Genomic DNA, 23,418 nt, shown 5'->3' with positions numbered 1-23,418 from the left:
TTGGTCTAGAGGTTTTGTATGGACAACTAAGGACTAGGGGTATGGTAAGGATTGTTTATGATATATGCATATAAATACTCTTGATTATTATTCTATAAGATTTTGGTTTTTGGTTTCTATATTAGTTTGATTGGTTATTGGGCGGACAAACTTGGTTGGGTTGGTCTTGGTTATAGACTTATCCCAGAGTCACCACATGGATAAATATTCTATCTTTTATATGTTTGTAATTCAATCGACTCAAGGTATGCATTTGGTGGTTGGATTGGGTAACGAGGGCGGTTTTTAGTTCTGGTTGGGATTAGGATTGCGCATTATGTCTAGCACCTGGTTCAGGCTATGACACACATACACACACACATATATATATTATTCAATTTGCAATGACTTCAATTTTCAAAACACATATACATAAATAAGGATTGAAGGACCTAGGATTTGAAAGGATATCTCGAAAGTAGTTGTTCTACATACTTTAGGAATAAGAATGACATTGAATCTTGAAACACTTTCCAATATTAGTTTGAATTCATGATTTTGGCATAAATGGGGGTTAAGGAAAACTTACTATTGAAATTAGATTTAAGGGGATTAATTCTACATACCACTCAAATACATAAGTTAAGAAATTTTCATAAAGACGAACCTTTCAATGTTTTGAAATTTTTACTTTTCGAGAGATTCAATTTTTCTAAACTTAAATCATATCTGAAATATAAAATTAACATATGAAAAAATGGCTTGACATATATTTGAAGTTGGGAAGTTTTATATACCTTTGTTAAGGTGATTAGTAAGGAAATTCTTACAGGAAAGCCTTGAGATTTGAACCCTATAATTCTTGATGTGGGAGTTTTGGAGAATAAAAGAATGTGTTACAAGTAGATGGATTTGTGACTTGGCGATTTGGAGTGTTTTGTATAATTGGGGGATGGTTTTGGGTTAGGAAAAGACAAAAAAGCCCTTAAAAATGCATAAGAAACTAAGAGAAATCGTTGTTGGACCATCTCTGTGGAACACTCTTATCATTAAGATATAGCTTCGTGATAAGGTGATATAGCAGAGACCAAGATTCGTGGCATGCTACTATCATAGACCCTCACTGGAAAGTCCATAACTTTTCACTATGGACTCTGACTTATAAATCATTGGTGGCGATGGGAAGAAGACTCAAACAACTTTAATTGGATAGTTATGGGATACAAAAATCTTCATATTATAGAAGAAATTTTCAAATGAAGTTTACCCATCTAATAACATTTCCTAAAACTCAATTGACCGAAATGCTCTCGATTTAACTTTATGCTTGATGTTTCTTATAATGATTATTCAAATAAAAATCTGAAGTATTCCAGGTTTGGAACCTTAGAAAATTTCCTAAAATCTCGTTCATTAGACCCAATACAACTTATTGTACATGCTGTATAATAAGGTATGAGTGGTGAAGTCCAGTTGTAAGCTGACCAGTGTCAGTTGGTGAAATTATTTTTGTCACTGGAATGGATACGACTTAGGAGTGAGTGTCATATTGTTTTTTATGAGACATATAGGTGGCTTATAAGGTGGACAGTGTTTGATCCTTCTGGTGTTACATTCTGCCATGGACACAGTTCATATATTAAGGTTACAACTTAGGTGGATGAGTCATATACTGGATAGTGTCTAATCCAGTGTTGAGGCTCAATTACAATCGAGTGGGTATCAACCATAAGGGAGGTTATGACTCGTAAGGACATCAGTCGTGACCCTGTGTCGGGTTTTTATTGGATTTAAGTGGGGGTATTCCGGATATTTCCTTCCTTACCCTAATAAGGACCTACGACTACCAATGCACTTATGAGGTTATTAACATTATTATTTTACTCTTAAATACTTAGAATCTCTAAAGAGCTTTTGGAGCAAAGGGCTGGGGTTTAAACTACGGGATTACTTTAGGACTTGTCTTGGTGAATTCTTTACATCAATCTTCTTGGTTTAAGGCATGATTCTCTTCCCTAATTGAAATTTCAATTAAAGGCATGGTTACATGGTTCATTTCGTGGTTTTACTTTTGTATGATTATGTCTTTCAGCTATTGATTTAGGGATTTTGATGTTAAATGCTTGGTTATGATTTCCTATGGCTTTAATTATGTTTTATATGCATTAAAGGTGGTTTTGGACAATTGAATTAAATGTTAATGGTTTAATGGTAATGGAATTTGGTTTGGATTATATTATGCCTCTAAGGTGTTTGATCAAATGCTTAAAAGGATATGTTCATAGCACTGATTTATTTTAATGGAACTCTTGCTTGTTTTTAGCTTATATATGAAACCTCAAATGATTTTCAATAGCTTACAAAGGCTAATGGCTAATTGGTTATGATTGTGGAGAAGATAGTAGTCTCCTAAGAGGTTTAATATGGATAGTGATTGGGCACTTGATTGTCCCCATAATCTAAATGGTTTATCTATGGATAAGTCATGAAAGAATGGTGGTATGACAATACCACTAGTGATTTAATAGCCTTTGTTAATAAATAGATAATCAGATTGTTTGTTAATGGTTTTAATTAGGAACTAATGGAGGGAAGTGTCAGCTAAGTCGTGGAAGGTGGAGATCTCAGGAGGATCAAAACTGGAAACCAATATTTGTAGTTATGAGGGGTCTTCGATGGCCACGTGCAAGTGTCATGCTTCTATTGGAGGGATGTACTATTCATCCTAAGGATATTGCCTGGTCATACGGATACACTCACTGGGACCCTTTCAGCAGGGGGAGCTAAACCCATATAGCTCATGGGTGGTAAGACGGCTAAGCTACATAATCCAGGTAAAGTTTTTAATAGTATGCTAAACCCGGTCCCTTTGCGCAACACTTATATATATGAATGGTTGTTTGCATTGGATTGTTTTTACTTGGTTTTGAAATCTCGCATTACTTTATCCTTAACCCGAGTTTCATAATAGTATTCACCTACTAACACGTCAATTGGAGGCTATATACCCACGCTATACAAGAATAAGTCATTCAACTCCTCCTTCATAGTACTTGATACAAGGACAACTTATTGGACTAATGTGGTTAGTTTCTATCCCTTTGGAAGGCATTATTTCAATATGAACATTCTTTGACATTTTACTTTCTTTTTGGATATTGGTTTTGGCCATGGTAGGGGGCATTTCCCAAGCGGATATTTGTATTCTTTTGGATAGAGGCTTTGTGGTAGTTCTAAGGGTTGGTATGGGCGGAATCGGTATTGGTGTCGGCCTTGATATTGGAATAAGTTGAGAGTTTGGCATCATCAGACAAATTTCTCACTGTTACATCGTATTACATTTTGGGAAGAAGTTCGGAGGTTGGCATCATCAGACAAAATTTTTCACTATTCCATCGTATTACATTTTGGGTTTGATTATCATATTATTTTTGATTCTTTCTAAATGGTTGGTTTTGTATGGTTAGACTCGGTTGGGTCAGTCATAGTTGTGACCCTATCCTAGTGTCTTCATGAGAGCATTACACAATCTTTTTATATGCTTAAAATTCTACTCATCAAAGGATATATAGGGTTGTTGGGTTGGGTTAAGGGGGCGTTCCCTAGTCCTAGTTGGACTTGTGAAGCCCATTACGACAAGTCCCTGGCTAAAGCTGCGTCAAAGCACTCACCACACTAGGAAATTGAAGTTAACATTTGTGTTTAATTAAAAATCATCAAGTTTAAGTCCTATACATGTACAAAGGATGGTTCAAATCCTAGTCAAAAGTTTAGAGTGTTACAATTTCCTCCCTCACACGGGATCATTTGTCCTCGAATCATGGTTAATGACTTACTGATGGTCCATAAGTAATAAATAAGGAAACAAAATTTACAGTGAGAATTCATCTCTCTACACACTTTTATTTAGATAGGTTTATTGATGTCATCAAACAGTTTAGTTAAGCTTGAATCATGAGATACCTAAGACTTGACATAAACATGATATAAGACTTGATGGAACATGATCCTAATAATTTAAGGAACAAACTTTTGGAAATCATAAGCATGGATTAGGATTGATACATGACTTTGAGTAAGGTTTTAGTTGGACATAGGAATAGAAGTACTCCCCACCTTAATTGATCCGGGTAATAGCTTCTTAACTATGTTTTATACTACGAATACCACACTTAAGAATTTCCAACCTATAATTCCCCTAGGAAACACATAACTACAAGATGCAAGATCTAATTGCACAGTTTTTCCATGTTCAAGCCTAACCCCAAGTTAATAGGTGCAACACATAGAGCGATCATGATAACCTAAGCTATGTGACTCTATATTCTACATCCATCTAATAATACTACTCTATCTTGTAACTGTAATCTAACAACATCAAATTCTAATCTAAGAGTACTAGTCATAGAATACAATGGCCTGCATATCTACAAATCACAACATTTAATCCTATCACTACTACACCTACTTTAAGGATTTATGCACCTAACATCAACAAATTTAAATATTTTCAAAAGGATTTACACTATATATTCCCTTTCTAACCATTTCACATAACACAGGTTTATCTCACTCTTCCCTTTTCACAAATAATCTTAGATCGAGCTGTCACATCATAATTTTTACAATAAGGAACATCTACTAAATTATATAAATCATTACTCAAATGTCAACACCTCTATTATAGTCATGACATAAGGAAGGTCACTAGGGGAATAGTGTATGAGTTTCAAGAATAGGATTGATACTACTCAATTATGACTTATCTTTGTTGCACAACTAAGTATGGGACATGTAAAGTAACATAAAATACAATAGGCTCGAAATACATCATATATAAAACACAAAAATCATGGATAGAGTGTCGTTCTAGCATAAACATAGCATAGCATGTGTTCTTAGCACTAGGCACACTGAGAAACATAACTGCATATATCTTGAGTATTATAACATAAAGCAGGAATTCATAAATTCAAGGAATATAAGAAAGATCTCCAGTTAAAGTTATTACTTCTCATTCTAGAATTTGATAATGGTCATAAATTTTCATAGTATGAGTCGGTAACATAAAGAAAGTATAGTTTCATAGAACAGAGTATAATGTGAGACATGAGTTCATGGACCATGAGCATCACAACATAGAAATTAGGTCCCAAGAATCCATGAGAAAAAATTGTATCATTTACTACTTCTAGTTCAAGTGATAAAACATGGACATGTTTTTACATAGAGAGTGTGGACCTTAGGAATGGCATGAATACATAATACATGGGGAGAGCATCCGCTTAGATAAAATACAAGGAATATTCTACAATAAGAACAGGTGTTAATAGCACACACCATAAATCTTTTCTGAACACATCACCACTAGAAACTCAAAACTTGCATTGGTTCAATACCTCATCATCTCACTCTTAGCTCGATGGTCTCTATCTAGGTTTGTTGACCTATTCCCTAAGTAGAGAACTATCCAAAACAATTCATGTGATAGGAATCACTATACATATGAGCACTACACTCACCTTGATAAATTATAATAGGAATATACAACTTTCTTTCTAGGACATCACTTTGAGGGATATTTCTATTAAACTTCCCAAGCCTTCATTGCCATCATGCTATATCTTACACTCTTATTGGTTCACATATATACTCCCTCTAACACTTACAATCTAACTTATTCTTCATAGTCTGCTAGCATCACACCTCCAATCTCATGTCCACCTAGCTGAAAGGAATTTAAATTATATTACGAGGTTTAACCTCATCTATCTAAAAATCACATCAATTCAAATTTACAAAATAGCATATGATATTTACATTATCTTCTTTATACAAAACAACTCAAGAACACTTTGTAGGAACATATAACACTTATAAGCTTAAATCTCTTCTGTTAACGTATTACTGAGGGTACAACTTATTCTTGTAAACTTAAGCCTCTTATTTAACTAATGACCTAGCTATAATGCTATAATTCATCGCTTTAAACACTAGTCCTCATGCATATATCATAATAATTAAACATTCAAATTTTCCATAAAAAGTTATCAACTTAAGCTCTTGCACTCATCATATAAAGCTTACTAAACCTACTTTCCACGAAGCTTTCATCACTATCCTCAAGCTACCATTTTTTTCACCATGGTCATCATATAAATGTTAAACTTAACATCAAGGATCAATATGGATTTCGAAAGAAACATCACACATACCATACTAGTCCATCAAAATTTCGACAAATTAATCAACCTTAATTTCCTATTCAACTTAACTAAGACTTACAAGTGCATTCTTCTTCACAATATTACTACTACTATCACGACCCAAATTAACGAATCATGAGGGAAACTATTCTAAATCAACTAGATAGGAGAACCCCCTTACCGCTCTTTGAGAAGATATGCAGAAGTCAAGATATGATTAACAAAATACCAAATCATTATTAAAATAAATTTTACAAATATATAAATGTGAAATATAAACTTCCCAAGGACCTAGTATAAATAGGTACAAAATCTCTAGTATGATGAAGGATAAAACAAAATAACTTCCACCATGAATTAGAGGCTTAGAACCTACTGAAGATCAAAATCCATGTCATTTATAACCGGACTATACGCCTAAAAAGGTATAATGAAAGTAGTATCACTACAAATAACATATATTGGTAGGTATCATTGGCCGACCAGTGTTAGATCAAGTAAACACAATATAGAAATTACAAAAAGAAAATATGTCGACATATATAACAGTTTAATTTATAAAACATACATCTACTTATATTATCTTTACCCCTTGTTTTCACTAAGAGTATTTCCATTCTTATTTCCATTGATCATTAATCACCTTCACATCAATTGTAATCCATCATAACTCTCACTTTACTAATACTGATGGTCATTAAGTCAACCTATTTCACTTATGCTCTAATTAAACTCAATGATAAATAAAAGTCAATAATCACAACCTTGTAAAAAAATACAACTATTAACACAAGTTATGATAAATACGTCAAGTTTGTGATATTTAGTGTAAGACCCCACAAAATTCTAAGTTTAACTCAGGCCGTTAAAGCTTGAAAAGAGATCCTAGACTTAGAAATTTCAGCTAAGTATTTATACTTAGAAGTATTTTAGCCTTTATAAGTTGGCAATCCTATTCCACGACCCTTATGACCTTAAATTATCAATTTTTAGGTTTATTAATGATCAAGAATGTCAGTAGGTCACTATGGGTGAGATTCGAATTTTTTAGACCTTGGTTACAACATGTTTAGGTTACCAAAATAGTGGGTCAATGCGATCTCGTTGCATCGCATCATCCATCGCGTCGACAGATAATTTCCCCCAGCTTTCAGTGCAATTCAAATGAACCAACGCTAACTCGAAACGATGCTTTGGTCATTGCATTGATGGCATCAATATGGCACGTCGGTCTGTGTGACACTCGATGTAGTTTTTCCTCTTTTAATTCTTCATCTAGAGGGGTATTTAGGTCAATTTCGCAATCCTATTCAGCCCTAAAACACATAATTAAGCCTTTCTAAAGGAAAATTTCACTCAAATTCTCTCAATACACAAACCCTAACCCATCAAAGTCCAAATCAAGATCCAAGAAATTCACCATGAATCTTCACAAATTCAAGCACCAAGGTATGTTAGGTGTTTATCCAAGGGTTTCCTTCCACCCTTGAAGTTCAATAACCTTTTTTAAAACTTCAAGTTTATTAATTACATGAATGTTTTAATTGTATTCATTAGTATGATGTTAATTGGGTTTCTAGTTCATGATTTATTACAAGATTCATGTAAATTTATTTGACGTGTGTGTATTATTTTGTGCATTCATGTTAAAGCCCTTGAATTTTTAAGTTGGTATTGGAAATCATGATGCCTACATATTGAATAGTATTATGTGCATAGATTATATTCCCCAAGTATTTGATAAAATGCTCATGTGGATTAAATGGGGAAACCATGAGATGCTAGCATATGTACAAGCTTATATCTTACAAGTATTTGATAAAATGTCTTTACAAATGAGTTATGAACATTGTAATGCATTTTAAGATCATGCTATACTTTACTTTTCATGTTATTAAGTCTTGGGGGTATCTAATACCTGACAATCTAGCTGTTTACCTAGAATTACAGTAGCTTCAAAATAGTCTTAGTAATATCATATGCAGTAGTTTTCAGTCAGTACAGAACTCAGAATATCCAGTCAGCCAATAGAACTCAGAACATTCAATTAGCTATAGTACTTAGTGAACATGGTCTAGTTCAATCAGTTAATACGATCATTATTAGTTTAGTCTAGCCTACAATAGTTTAGAAATTAGTTTAGTGTCTTTTCAGTTAGGAGTAAGATTCAGAACCGAGTGAACCCAAGGATGGGGACTCACCTGCCAGCAGAGGGTGTGATCCTTAGAAGCAGTCCTTGCATTCCAGAACTATGTAGCTAGCATAGGTTGAAATATCAATGTGCCAGATGAGAGTTGATGAGGTGCTCAATCTGCCAGTTGAGGGTACAACCATTTTCTTTTAGAGTATTTTCCAGATGAGGGTGACTCAGCACTTGTCTTTACCCGTGGCATAGTACTGACACCCTTCCAGCTGGGGTTATAAGTTGGACCCCAGTCAGTTCAGGGAGGGATAGGTTGCATAGATGATTACCTCCCAGAGTTTCAGTTTTAGTCTCCATATAGAAATTAGTTTAGTTCTAAAGAATTAGGACTATCAAACATAGTCATCTAGCTCAGTGTAGAGCTCAGTTCAGTTCTACAGAACTAAAACTATCAGAAATAGTCACCTAGCTATTAGAAAGATAGTTATCAATAAACATAGATATCATTCATTCAGTTGTTAGTACTCAGTATCCAGTGTTACCATGATCTCAAACACAACGTAAGTAGATATGTGCACAGTATTGTATAATCAGTGTTTTATCAATTTCAGTTATACATGTACTCTCATTCAATTATAGTCATGTTACCCAGTTATTTATTTATTTATGTATATGAACCCATTAATATCATCCTACCTCATCTAACATACCAGTACATTGTACGTACTGGTGCATACTATTTCTTTGTGCTATGATGTCTCATATCATGGGTTCGGATGCTTAGGTTCCTAACCTTGCATAGAAATATTAAATTACCAGCAGCAGTATCAATAGTGAGTCCTCAGCTATCGAGGGCATGTTATTATTTTAGTTATCATTTTATTAGTAGTTCAGTAGTCGGAGTTAGTTGGTGGTTTTCTCTTTAACTCCATATTCAGACAGTTCAGTTAGAGGCTTTACAAACCAGACTAGTTCAGATATTATTTAGATTTCAGATATTTTATCTGATATTATTATTTACTAGTATTTCAGATTTTGAATGTTATGGCATTTTGAACGTATTTTAAGTATTTATTACAATATTATTATTAAGTGCTCATAGCAGATATCAGTAATAGGTTATCTTTTGGTCCGTCGAGGTCATAAGCACCGTGTAGAGTCTGGGGTACAGACTCAGTGCATTAAAAACTTAGTATTAGAGACTATGGTTCAGTAGAGTCCTAGGGATTCTAAAAGCCATGTATATTAGAATTTTATGCATGGGTGTGTAGCGCTTCACATTTATGGACAAGAGGGTATGAGGTATTTTCAGAAAAGTTTTCCTTCTTTCAGTATACATGTCATACAAGTAAGCTTGAGCTATTGTTAAAATCTCAGTCCTTTTCTTCCTTCCATTTACAAAATATGTCTCCCAAAATCTCTAATGGAAGGAGAACTGGAAACCAGCCAGCGCCTCTGTCCGTTTAGGATGATCCCCTAAATGAGCATATGTCTCACACTAAACTCAGGACTTCTTTCACGGCCTCAGCTTATTCAGTCGTAGCCTAGAATAATCAACTATCCATAATCCTATCTAGGCTTATGAATCAAGATCTGTAGAGTGAGGGGAAGGGATATAGGAAAAGAGGGAGAAAGAATAAGAGGGCCAGAACGCCAAGGCCAAAGAGTGGCTGAACAAATCCTCCTTGCCAGAACTGTGGAAGAAACCATCAGGGCATATGTAGGGTTGGTAGTGGGTTGTGTTTTAGATGTGGAAATCCAGTCCATAGGACTAGTGATTGTCCTCAGTCAGGTTTGCAGAGTCAGCATATTCGTGCCTCATCATAATTCGGTCGCTCAAATCAGCAGAGTGCCACTTCCAGTGCCACTAGTGGGCAACGCCAAACGAGATTTATGCACTTCATTCCTAAAAAGATCAATAAATTTCTGCTGATGTGGTCACTAGTATGTAAATTTTATTGTTTACATGTTTATACCTTATTAGATCCAGGAGCTTCTTTGTCTCTGGGAACTCCTTACAAAGAAGTCAACTTTGAATTCAGACTAGAAATCTTAACAAAACTCTTTTTTTAGTGCCTACCTTAGTTGGTAAATCTATTCCAACCAAACAAGTATATTGAAATTTCTCTATTACAGTATTTTAGAAAATCCGTTCAGTTGATTTTAGTAATAGGGTCATTCCGTTCCAGTTTCCAGATGGGCCAATCATTGAATGAAGGGGTAGTACATCAGTTTTAGTTTTTAAGCTTGAATTTTTTTAGATTAAACCAGTACAAAGAAGATTTGATAATTCTAAGTTAGTCAGTATTGAGGTTGCTATATGATGATTTTTGGGCAAATACAAAGCTAAGAACATGTATCAGAAGAAAATACTAGCAGTGGACTTTACATTATCCGGTGTAGTCCTTCAGAATGAGTTCAATGTTTATGAGTATTGTTAGATCTCAGGCTCTAGAGTAAAGTGGTTTCAGTTCGATTTAAAGTTTATTAAGTAGTTCACAGACTTATAATAATGACTTTAAGCTAAGGGGGATATGGTAAAACAAGTAACCAAGTCAGGCTTTAAAATTTTTAGTAGTAATGTCACTATGTGTAGAAGAGCAGTAGAAAGGGATAATGCCCAATCCTTCCTTACCTCAGTGCAACATTTTGCAGTTCAGCTATCACGATATCTACTCATACCTTATATGTCAGCTCTATAATCATATCTCATATTCATGCACGTGATCAAAAAATCATGTATGCTTACCTTTTCTAGTATAAAGAGATCCATATCACTCAGTTTTATGAATCGTGTTCCGTGAACACAGAAACTCCAAACTCAGGTCATACATCTCATGACTTACGTACTCATGCTTTATAGTATGCTCATTTCCGATGACTCATGCTACACTTCTAATGGTCAGCTAAATTCATATTATGTCATGTACATCCTCAGTTTAGATCTTTCGATAAATCTATGGTGTTGATATTTTATTCCTCAGTACTCAGTGAAGTGTCGAGTTTGGCATAGTCTTCATTCACTCTTTAGGTCCTCGTGTTTAAACTATTTAGTGAACTCTCCTTATGAAATAATGTAGTGATGAGTGATTGCTTGGATGGGAGAGAGTAAATGTTTCATGATAAGGAAAGATTTTTGAATGCTTATTTTACACTAGGCTGTAGTTATAAAAATAAGCCTGACTGTCAAGTTTGTGTGCTAAGTAAATGGTTAGCAAGAAGTTGTTTTTAGTTTTTGAAGGGAGAGACATCATAACTTTTCATGAGATAAGAAGTTGAGAAAATGCCGAGTGTGAGTGTCTATTTAGATCTTCGATTTGTGTCAGTATCCATCACATAGTTATCAGAACCCAACATTCAGTTCCAGTATGAGTCTCATTTACAGTCTCAGTTACCGTCTTAGTTACAGTCTCAGACACAGTCGCAGTCTAGTAATCAGATCATTAACTTAGTTCAATTTTAGGTTTGCTTGACAATAGGGTACAATTATTAGCTATTAAGTTATAAATATTTCAGTACCTTAGTTTGTAGACTATTTTGGAATAATGCTATACACTTGGTCTTGGATTATAAAATAATACATCTTTCATGAGTTAATGCACAGTTATCTCATGTTACTCAGTTATTCCTTAGCTGATATGAATAATACTCTACAGTTTTAGTCCAGACTAAGTACAATTCAATTTTACATCACTAGTATTCAACTATCAACCATTCAGTTAATCATATAAGTTCATATGATTATGCATTCGTGCTTAGCGCCCATGTAAATATTTTATGTATCTTCAAGTGAAATGCGGTGTTGAAGTAGAAATTACAGTTGTGGGAATAGTTGAGAAACATGTCCAAGATTGCATGTTAGTAGTTGCAGTGCATAAGGCTTAGTAACTCCATCTTAGATGATGTTTTGCAAGCCTTGCTCCATATTACAAAATTGTAGCCACATGGTGATTTCTTATTCAGATGTCTTATTCAGACCATGCCAAGATTTCCTTGCTCCCTAGAGTCAGTAGAATTTTATAGAAATAGTTTCAATAAATGCTCTAGATGAGTATAAGTTTTGAGTATGAGTTATTCTCTAAGCCATCAATTTAGTTTAATAGTAAGGCAGACAAGTTCGTATAGTTTCCCATCTTTCCACCAGTGATTCTATCTGAATTCTTATGAATATGACTGTTCCAGAATGGAGCATTCTGGCAGTTACAAGTTCAGCTTAGTTAATGTATCATGCCTCAGTTTCATATCCCAGATATTAAATTATGATTCACTTCATAGGTGCCCCGTACAGCGTCTCTTTTTTTCCTCAGTATCTCCGCCAAGTCATCATTATTCAGGGGAGATAATGTCCGAAGGGAGAGATATACTATAACCCCTAAGCTTTTATGTCCTAAACTTTCCAGTTTCTCATCACGTAACAAGATCCAGTAGGAGTAATGTGTAGTCTTAAGTTGACTCTCTCATTCAAATCTCAGCCATATGACCATCCCCATGTCATGGCATACATCCAACGAATCAGCTCAGTTAATGATATTCAGTTCCTGTATTATGTTTTAGACTCAGTTATGTTCTCATGTTCCCGTTCTTGCATGTTCAGTAAATGATATCATGTTCATCAGTATTCTCAGTTTAAGGTAACAATCTTTCTTAGATTGGCTTAGTTCCACGTTCAATTATTGTTATAAACTTGGTATACATTATCGTTGCATATTCAGTCATGTATTTAAAAATTAGTTCAATTATGTACTCATGCATCAGATATGCATATTTATTGTGAAAACTCAGTTTATCAGTACTTTCAGACATGAAGTCCATGCTTCAAATATGCATGTTCATGTATAAACTCAATCCATCAGTATTTCTCAACATAACCAGTCTCATTCGAGGACAAATGTTCCAAAGAGGGAGATATTGTAAGACTAAAAAATTCTAAGCTTAAATCATTCCGTTAAAGCTTAAAAAGAGGTCCCGAACTTCGAAATTTCTACTAAGTGTTTATACTTAGAAGTATTTTAGCCGTCGTAAGTTGATCTTATTTCATGACCCTTATGACCTTAAGGTATCGATTTATATGTTTATTCATGATCAAGAATGTCAATAGGTCAATATGGGTGAGTTTGGAATCTTTTGAACCTTATTTGAAATATGTTTAGGTGACGAAAATAGTGGGTCGACATCATCTCGACGAATCGCATCACCCATTGCATCGACAGATAATTTCCTCCTAAATTTCAGTTCAATTCCAGTGAAACAACACGAACTCACCACGACACGTTGGTCATCGCGCTGATGCCATCAACACGGTGCGTCGGTCTGTGTGTCACTAGGCACAACTTTTTCTCTTTTAATTTCGTGCCTAGAGGGATATTTATGTTAATTTCCCAACTCGTATTCAGCCCCAAAACACATATTTAAGCTTTTTGAAAGGAAAATTTCACTCACTTTCTCTCAAATTCTCTCAAGACACAAATACTAACCCATCAAAGTCAAGATCAAGATCCAAGAAATTTACCATCAATCTTCTAGAATTTAAGCACCAAGGTATATTATGTATTCATCCAAGGGTTTTATTCAACTCTTGGAGTTCAAGAGCCTCTTTTAAAACATTAAGTTTATTGATTTAATGAATACCATATTAGGTTTAAATGTATTCATGATTATGATGTTAATTGGATTTCTAATTCATGATTTATTACAAGATTCATGTAAATTTATTTGACGTGTGTGTAGTATTATGTGAATTAATGTTGAAGCCCTTGAATTTGTAAGTTGGAATTGGAAATCATGTTACCTACATGTTGAATAGTATTATGTGTATAGATTATGTTCCCCAAGTGGTTGATAAATTGCTCATGTGGATAAAATGGGGAAATCATGATATGCTAGCATATGTACAAGCTTATATCTTATATGTGTTTGATAAAATGTCTCTACAAATGAGTTATGAACATTGTCATGCTTTCCAAGATCATGCTATGCTTTACTTTTCATGTTATCAAGTCCTAGGTGTATCTAATACCCGATAATCTAGCTACTTACCTAGAATTATAGTAAATTTAGAATAGTCTCAGTAATGACATATATAGTAACATTCAGTCAATACCGAACTCAGTATAGATAGTCAGTAAATAGAACTCAGAACATTTAATTAGTTAAAGTACTTAGTGAACTTGTTCCAGTTCAGTCAATTAATATGATCAGTAATAGTTCAGTCTATCCTAGAATAGTTTCAAAATTAGTTTAGTGTCTATTTAGTTGGGATTAAGATTCAGCATTCAGTGAATCCAAGGATGGGGACTCACTTCCCAGAAGAGGGTGTGATAATTATAAGAAGTCCTTGCATTCTAGAACTACATGGCTAGCATAGAGAGAACCTGGTAGTTGAGGGTACCATTATTTGCATTTAGAGAACCTGCTAGATGAGGTTGACTTAGCACTTTCTTTGCCCGCAGGACGGTACTGGTACCCTTCCAGCTGGTGTTATAGTTTGAACCTCAATCAATTTAGAGTGGGGCATGTCCATTAGATTATTACCTCCTATACTATTAGTTTCAGTCTCAGTATAGAACTCAATTCAGTTCTACAGAATTAGGATTGTCCGACACAATCACCCTGCTCAGTATAGAGCTCAGTTTAGTTCTACAGAATTAGGACTGTCAGAAACAGTCACCCAGCTATCAGTAATACATTTATTAGTAAACTTAGCTATCATTCAGTCAGTTATTAAAACTCAGTATCCAGTGTTAGTATGATCTCAAACACATCATATATAGATATGTGCATAGTATTGCATAATCAGTATTTCATCAGTTTTAGTTATACATGTAGTCTCATATAGTTATAGTCATATTGCCCAGTCAGTTATTTGTTGATGCATATGAACCCATGCATATTAGCCTAATTATCTAGCATACCAAAACATACCACGTACTGATGCATACTCTTTCTTTGCACTATGATGTCTTATATCATAGGTTCAGATGATCAGGTTCCTGACTGTGCATAGATAGATTCAGTTATCAACAATAATATCAGTAGTGAATCCTTATTTATTAAGGGAATGGTTTTATTTTAGCTTTTAGTTTATCAGTAGATCAATAGTTAGAGTTATTTGGGGGCTTGTTGTAAGACCCCACAAAGCTCCCTCGTAGTTTGAGCCTTAGAGTGTGTCAAGTGAAGTCTAATTTCATCCCTAAAAGATTAAGAAGTGACTTCCCAAGTGATTGGTGTTTAAACTATATAGAATTTTCTTAAATTTGACTTTTTTCATGTAGATAATTCAATTAGCTTTCCAATGATACTAATTTTGTCCAAATCCGGCATCAGGGTGAGAAGTTATAGCCATTTTATTGTGAGTTGTCAGAACCGCCCATGTGCGATAGATGATCCAATGGACCGTCGAGTCTATGATGGACCATCGCTCATCCCATATCAATTAAGGTAGTAAACCCTTTTTTTGGCCTAAGTGCGACGGCCAAAATGATGGACCGTCAAGGATACGATGGAGCATCCTTGGGACCGTTGCATTGAGGCAGTGTGGCCTTACCCTGGCCATCATGTGATGGATGACCCGATAGACCGTCAAACATATGGCAGATTATCGCTATGACCATCGCATCAGGGAAGTGTGTCCCATTCCTGTCCAACGTGCGACAAATGACCCGACGGACCGTCATTTCGATCGTTGCAGCCCCCATTCAGTGTTTTAACTCATTTTAAAAATGTATTTTTGGATCTTTTCCCTTTTAACCCTCATATATATTCCAAATGAACTTCATAGACTCCTTATCTTCCAAAATCTTATTTAAACTACAATTCTCTACAATTTATGAGATATTACATAAAATTGAATTGGGATTTTCACCATTGTTATTGGTTGCAAGATTTTGATGTTTCCCTTGAATTGAGAGTCTAATGGCATGATTTTTACATGCTTTCATGAGAAATTGCAGCTGGGTCTATAACCCATGAATTTAATTCTTGTGAAGTTAATAGTTAAAATATTTGAGATATTAAAGTATATGAATATGTTGAGATTTTGAGACAAATTACTGAAACTTCCATATTTCTGTATGAATTATGAATATATATGCTATCTATTATGCTGTTGATGAGTTTTAACTTGGGAATGAATTATGTGTTATTGAGCCCTACATAAGATTAGCAATTTTATGAACTCTTATTCTATAAGCACCCATGATTTGAGTATTCTGAGATTATTGAGAAATGTTTTAACCTAATGGTCATTGAGTTTTAAAATCCACTCTACTACATGAGATTATAGATTTTATTATTGGGTTCTTATTGAACCAGGAGATTATTCTAAAGTGGATTTTCATGTCATGAGTGAGATAAACTAAAGGGAGTAGTATTTAGCACCGAGAGAGTAAGTTACTAGGATTTCTTAACCCAAAACTACGTACCATCGTAGGTTGGGCCTGAGGCTGAGTTTATGATTATTATTAGGCCTAATTTTGAGTTGATATTGGGCTCGAGGCCGAGTTTGTTTAGTGATCACTGCACCTAGTTTATACTCCTTGTCAAGAGTATAATGCCTCTCCCCAACATGTGGACTCTTTCTTAGGAGGACAAGATGTTGATCTCCACGTACCTGATCCACATTTACGTCTATGTGCTATATTGTCTTATAATGTAGGTTCAGGTGTGAGTCCAAGCCTTATTAGTGACTTCCGAGTACCTCTGTCTACATCACTACAGTGGTGAGTCCTCATGGTTCGAGGACCTATCATCCGATATTTCAGTATTTGAGAGACTATGTTATTACTATCAGTTTATTTCGAGCCAGTTAGGGACCTATCCCAATGGATCTCTAGTTCATAGATTAGTAGAGTCTTTGTCAGACTAGTTATCAAATTGTGGTTGTGTTAAGGTTTCCAGTATTGTGGTCATTTATACCGAGCATTTTCTCTGTATTTCCTTTCATATGATATGACTATGATGGTGTTGAATTATTTTATCTTGAAATGAGTGTTATTACTAGGAATAGGCTCAAAGGGTTAGCTTGGGGCTACTTATAGCCTTAAGCACCATGTGACGTACTTGGAGGCGATTTTGGGTCATTACAAACTTTATATCAAAACCTAAATTTTGATGGAGTCCTAGGGAGTCTTACAATCGCGTTTAGTAGACTCTTGATCATTGGTATATAGCGTACCACATCTATGAGCAAGTGCCTACTAGACATTTTATGAAAAAGTTGTCTCTTCTTTCAGATTCTATCGTACGTACAGCTGTCCCTCTTATCTAATAATTCGTGCTCTTCTATTTTTAGAAAATGCCTCCCCAAAGAGGGAATTTTCATGGAAACAATGATAGCAACCCCCACCTATTGACCCTTTGAATGAGACTGTGTCTAATGAGAGTTTTGGGTAACCTTTCAGGCGTTATCCCTAGCAGTCACCGGCAATGTTCAGGCCAATAACTAGGATGCAGTTGCTAATCAGTAGGGAAGTGATGTAGCTATGGCTAGGATTTATGATTTCATGTGGATAAATCCGTCAGATTTTTATGGGTCTAAGGCAGATAAGGACCCACAGTTGTACCTTGAGGAGTTGGGAAAGATCGCATAGGTGATGCATGTTATTGAGGAAGAAAGTGTTGAGTTGGCATCCTAGAGACTAAAGGACATTGCTTATGACTGGGTTGTATCGTAGGGGAAGGGTAGAGGCAAAAATGCCATTCTTATGACTTGCCAGGTATTCCAAGATGCATTCTTGGACAAGATCTTTCCGCTTGAGATAGGGGAAACAATGATTGAGGAGTTTATGAACTTGAGGTAGGGCTCCCTAAATGTTAATGATTACTACTTGAAGTTTAACCAGTTGGCCAAGTATGCTCCTGATTTGATTTCTGACATCCGAAGTAGTATGAGCAAGTTCGTGACAGGTGTTTCTGATTTGGTACTGAAAGAGTGTAGGACTGTGATGATGCATAGGGATACGGATCTAGCTAGGTTAATGATATATGCCCAGCAGATAAAGGCGGATAAGATTAGGGAGAGAGATCAAGTAAGGGGTAACAAGAGGGCTAGATCTAAGCATCATGAGTTTAGCCAGCCTAAGGTCCATAGAGGGAACCTACCTTAGTTCCAGAGATATCCATTTATGCTAGCTCTTTCATCAGCTAGTGCTCCAGCCACTAGAGGAATGTAGGAGTAAGGAGGTAGGTTTATATGTCTAGGTCGCAGAACAGTGTTGGTAATAGGCCTCGTTATCCTCCTTGTGCTAAATATTATAGGGATCATCTCAAAAAATGTTTCATATATTTGATGGGTAGTTTTGGTTATAGTAAGCAGGGCCACATACTTAGAGATTTTCCTTATACTAGATAGGGGAACAGGGATGCTCGATCTCAGGCAAACGCTACTAGTGCACCAGCTCCTGTACCCCTTCCTTCCCCTACTCAGGGTGCTTCATCTAGCACTTTTGGCGGTCTACGCCAGAATAAATTCTATGCTTTACCATCCCATCAGGAGAAGAATGCCTCTCCCGATGGTTTTACTGGTATGCTCTGTGGTTTTAATGTTTATATGTTATTGGACACCGGGTCAAGTCTCTTTTATATGACCCCACTTGTAGCTGTGAATTTCAAAATGAATCCCAAAAATATTTTTGAGCCCTTCCTAGTTTCTACACCAGTAGGGGAGTCAGTTGTTGCTAAATAAGTGTATAGAGAATTTCCTGTTGTTGTTCTTCATAGAGTCATACTTGCTAATTCGACAAATTTAGACATGGTGGATTTTGACCTTATTTTGGATATGGATTGGCTTCATTTTTGTTATGCGTCTATAGACTATCATACTAGTGTGGTCAAGTTTTAGTTTCCTGATGAACCAATTTTTTAGTGGTCTGGAATTTGGTAACTACCATAGTCATTTTATCTCCTATCTCAAAGCCAGAAAGCTAATATCCAAAGGTTGCATCTATCACCTAGTTAGAGTCAAGACACTAAGTTTGAGGCTCCAACTATTTAGTTAGTCGATATTGTTAATGAGTTTCTAGATGTTATTTCAGAAGATCTCCCAAGGGTACCTCCCGATAGAGAGATAGAATTTGGGATTGACCTTCTTCCTGACACTCGTCCCATTTTTATTCTGCCATACCATATGGAACCCTTTAGGCTTAAGGAATTGAAATATAAAATCAAAGATCTTTCAGACAAAGGTTTCATTAGGCCCAGTATTTCTCCTTGGGGCGTCTATCTTATTCGTGCGAAATAAAGATTGTACTTTGTGTATGTGCATTGACTATCGTCAGCTTAACAAGGTGACCATCAAGAACAAGTATCCTCTTCTAAGAATTGATGACCAGTTTAATCAGATACAAGGTGCAAGTTATTTCTCTAAGATAGACCTTAGATCTGGCTATCACCAGCTTAAAGTCAGGGAATTTGATATTCGAAAGACAGCTCTCTGAACCTGCTATGGTAACTTTGAGTTTCTAGTCATGTCCTTCAGGATAACCAATGCCCCAGCAGCCTTCATGAACCTCATGAACTGAGTATTCAATAAATATCTTGATATGTTTGTCATTGTCTTCATAGATGACATCCTTGTGTACACCCGTATTGAGAATGACCATGCGAACCACTATAGAATTGTCTTGGAAACTCTTAGAGTCACCAATTTTTTGTCAAATTCAGTAAGTATGAATTTTGGCGAAGGTCTGTACTCTTTCTGGGTCATGTTGTTTCAGCCGAATATATTAGAATTGATCACCAAAAGACAGAAGCTATACGAAATTGACCTAGACCTATTTTTTTGTCTGTCATTAGATTTTCTTGGGTCTAGCGGGCTACTACCATCATTTTGTTTCTCTTCTATTGCATCTCCTATGACTTGGTTGACCTAAAAGACAGTTAAGTTCCAGTGGTCAGATTCCTGTAAGAAGAGTTTTTAGGAGTTAAAGACTCGACTTACTTCAGCCTCTACGTTGACTTTGCCTAATTGTACAGATAGTTTTATGGTGTATTTTGATCCCTCAAGAATTGGTTTGGGTTGTGTGTTAATGCAAAGAGGTAAGTTTATAGCCTATGCCTGTAGACAGTTAAATCCATATAAGAAAAATTACCCAACCCATGATCTTGAGTTAGCTGTTGTGGTCTTTGCTTTGAAAATCTGGAGATATCATATTTATGGTGTTCATGTTCATGTGTTTACTGATCATAAGAGCCTGTAATATGTGTTTACTCAGAGAAAGTTAAATGTTAGGAAGAAAAGGTGGTTGGAGTTGTTGAAAGACTATGATATGAGTGTATGTATATCACCTGGGAAAGGCCATCGTAGTGGTAGATGCCCTTAGTAGGTTGTTTATGGGTAGTGTTACCTATGTAGAGGAAGGTAAGAAAGAGTTGGCTCATGATGTGCATTATGTGTCTAGATTGGGTGTTAGGTTGCTTGATTCAGCTGATGGAAGTACTTTAGTGCAGAGTAGTTGTGAATCCTCTATAGTTTCAGAAGTGAAGGAGAAGCAAGATAAGGATCCTAGTTTGGTCAGACTGAAGGAGGCTGTTAAGGACCAAAAGGTAGAGGTTTTTTCCCAAGGGGTAGATGGTGTGTTGATATTGCAGGTTAGATTTTGTGGGTCGTGTGTTGATGATCTGAGGCAGAGGATTATGGCTGAAGTGCATGGGGCGTGGTATTCTATTCATCCCAGCACTACCAAGATGTATCGCGACTTGCGAAAAATCTATTAGTGGAATGGTATAAAGAAGGATATAGCAAAATTCATACAGAAGTGTGCAACATGCCAACAAGTTAAGGTAGAGCACGAAATACCTGGTGGTGTGATGGAAGAGTTTGTTATACCCACTTGGAAGTGGGAGGTGTTGAATATGGACTTCATGATTAGGTTGCCTCTTTTGCGTCGTCATTATGATTAAATTTTGGTTATTGTGGATAGGCTGACTAAGTCCGCGCATTTCTTACCCGTGCATGCATCCTGTATAGCTGAGGATTATGCTAGATTGTATATCTGGGAGTTAGTCAAGCTGCATGGAGTTCCCTCATCCATCATTTCTGATAGGGGAACCCAATTTACTTCTCAATTTTGAAGGTCTTTTCAGCAGGGTCTTGGTACCCAAGTTCTTTTGAGTTTAACTTTTCACTTGCAGATAGATGGTCAAGGTTAGAGGATCATTGATACCCTAGAGGATATGCTGTAGGCGTGTTCTCTTGATTTCAAGGGTAGTTGGGATGAGCATTTTCCATTGATAGAGTTTGCCTATAAGAATAGTTACCATGCTAGAATCGGGATGGCACCAGTTGAGGCCTTGTATGGTAGGAGATGTAGATCACCCAAAGTTTGGTTTGAAGTAGGTGAAGCTTTCATAACTGGGCCTAATGTAGTGTTTGATGCTATGGAGAAAGTTAAGTTGATTAGAGAGAGGTTGAAGACCACTCAGAGACGTCAAAAGTCATATGCCGATTTAAGGAGAACAGATCTTGAGTTTGAGGTAGGTTATTTGGTGTACTTGAAGATTTCACCCATGAAAAAGGTGAAGAGGTTTTTCTAAAAGGGAAAGCTTAGTCCCCGTTTTGTTGGCCACTATAGAGTCTTGAGCCGTGTCAGTAAAGTAACCTATGAGGTTGAGTTGCCTGTGGAGTTGTCAGTTGTTCATCCTGTTTTTCATGTCTCCTTTCTTAAAATGCATATTGGTGATTCTGTTGTAGTAGATCGCTCAGAGAGTGCTGATATTCAGAGTAGTCTTTCCTTCGATGAGATTCCTGTTGAGATCCTAGATTTCCAGATTAGTAGACTAAGGAACAAAGAAGTTTCCTTGGTCAAAGTTTTGTGGTAGAACTAGTTTATTGAGGGTGCTACTTGGGAGGCAGAAGCATACATGTTAGTCAGGTAACCTTACCTCTTTTCCGCAAGTTCAGGTCAATTTGAAGGTATTATTCTTCCTTAATTCAGGCCTTCAATCTAAAGTGCAGCTATGTATCGATTCTTGCATGAGTTCTTGCAATTTCTGAGGTATTCAAGAATTTAGAGAGATTCAGCTATATTTACTCTGTTTTTCCTGTGTTCATAGTCTAACTAGCGATATTCGAGGATGAATGTTTCCAAAGAGGAGATATTGTAAGACCTCGCAAAGTTCTCTCGTAGTCCGAGACTTAGAGAGTGCCAAGTGAAGTGTAATTCTGACCCTAAAAGATTGAGAAGTTACTTCCAAAGAGATTTGTGTTTAAACCATATAGAATTTTCTTAAATTTGACTTTTTTTCATGTAGATAATTGAGTTAGCTTTCCAACGATACAAATTTTATCCAAATCCGGTATCAGGGTAAGAAGTTATGGCCATTTTACCGAGAGTTGTCGAAACTACCCAGGTGCGATGGACGATCAAACGGACCATCGAGTCTGTGGTGAACCGTCGCTCGGCCCATCGCAACCAAGTTAGTAACCTCTTTTTTGGCCCAAGTGCGATTGACAAAATGATGAACCGTTAAGGATGCAATGAACCATTGCTGGGATCGTCGCGTTGAGGCAGTATGGTCTCACCCTGTCCATCGTGCGATGGATGACCCGACAGGCCATCGGATTGAAAAAGTGTGTCCCATTCATGGCCAACATGCAAAGGACGACCTGATGGACAGTCGGACTTGCGATGGACCATCGCTTCGACCGTTGGAATCCCCGTTCAGTGTTTTAACTCATTTTAACAAGGGGCTTTTGGGTCTTTTCCCTTTTAACCCTCATATATATTCAAAATGAACTTGATATCCTCATTATCTCCCAAAACATCCAAAGGATAGGGTTTCTTCCTCAAGAACAAATCTAAAAACATTCTCCAACAAATCCAAGAACTTACCATAGATTCAACAAATTGAGTTGAGATTTGAGTTCCCCCAAGCTCAAAGGTAGCAAGAACCCTCTCTCAAGAGTAAGAAGAAGAGTTTATAGCAAGCTTGTTCATCCAATTTCATAATCTAAGGTATGTGGGGTTTTGAACAAGGGTAATCCTTTCACCCTTGTGCCCAAAACCTTATTTAAACTACTAATCTCTGTAATCTATGAGATTTTATATGAAATTGAATAGGAGATTTTTGCCCATTGTTCTTGGTTGCAAACTT

Source organism: Capsicum annuum, chromosome 12, assembly GCF_002878395.1.
Source record: "Capsicum annuum cultivar UCD-10X-F1 chromosome 12, UCD10Xv1.1, whole genome shotgun sequence".
In the NCBI taxonomy this organism is placed as follows: Eukaryota; Viridiplantae; Streptophyta; class Magnoliopsida; order Solanales; family Solanaceae; genus Capsicum; species Capsicum annuum.
Note: the sequence above shows the minus strand (reverse complement) of the source record.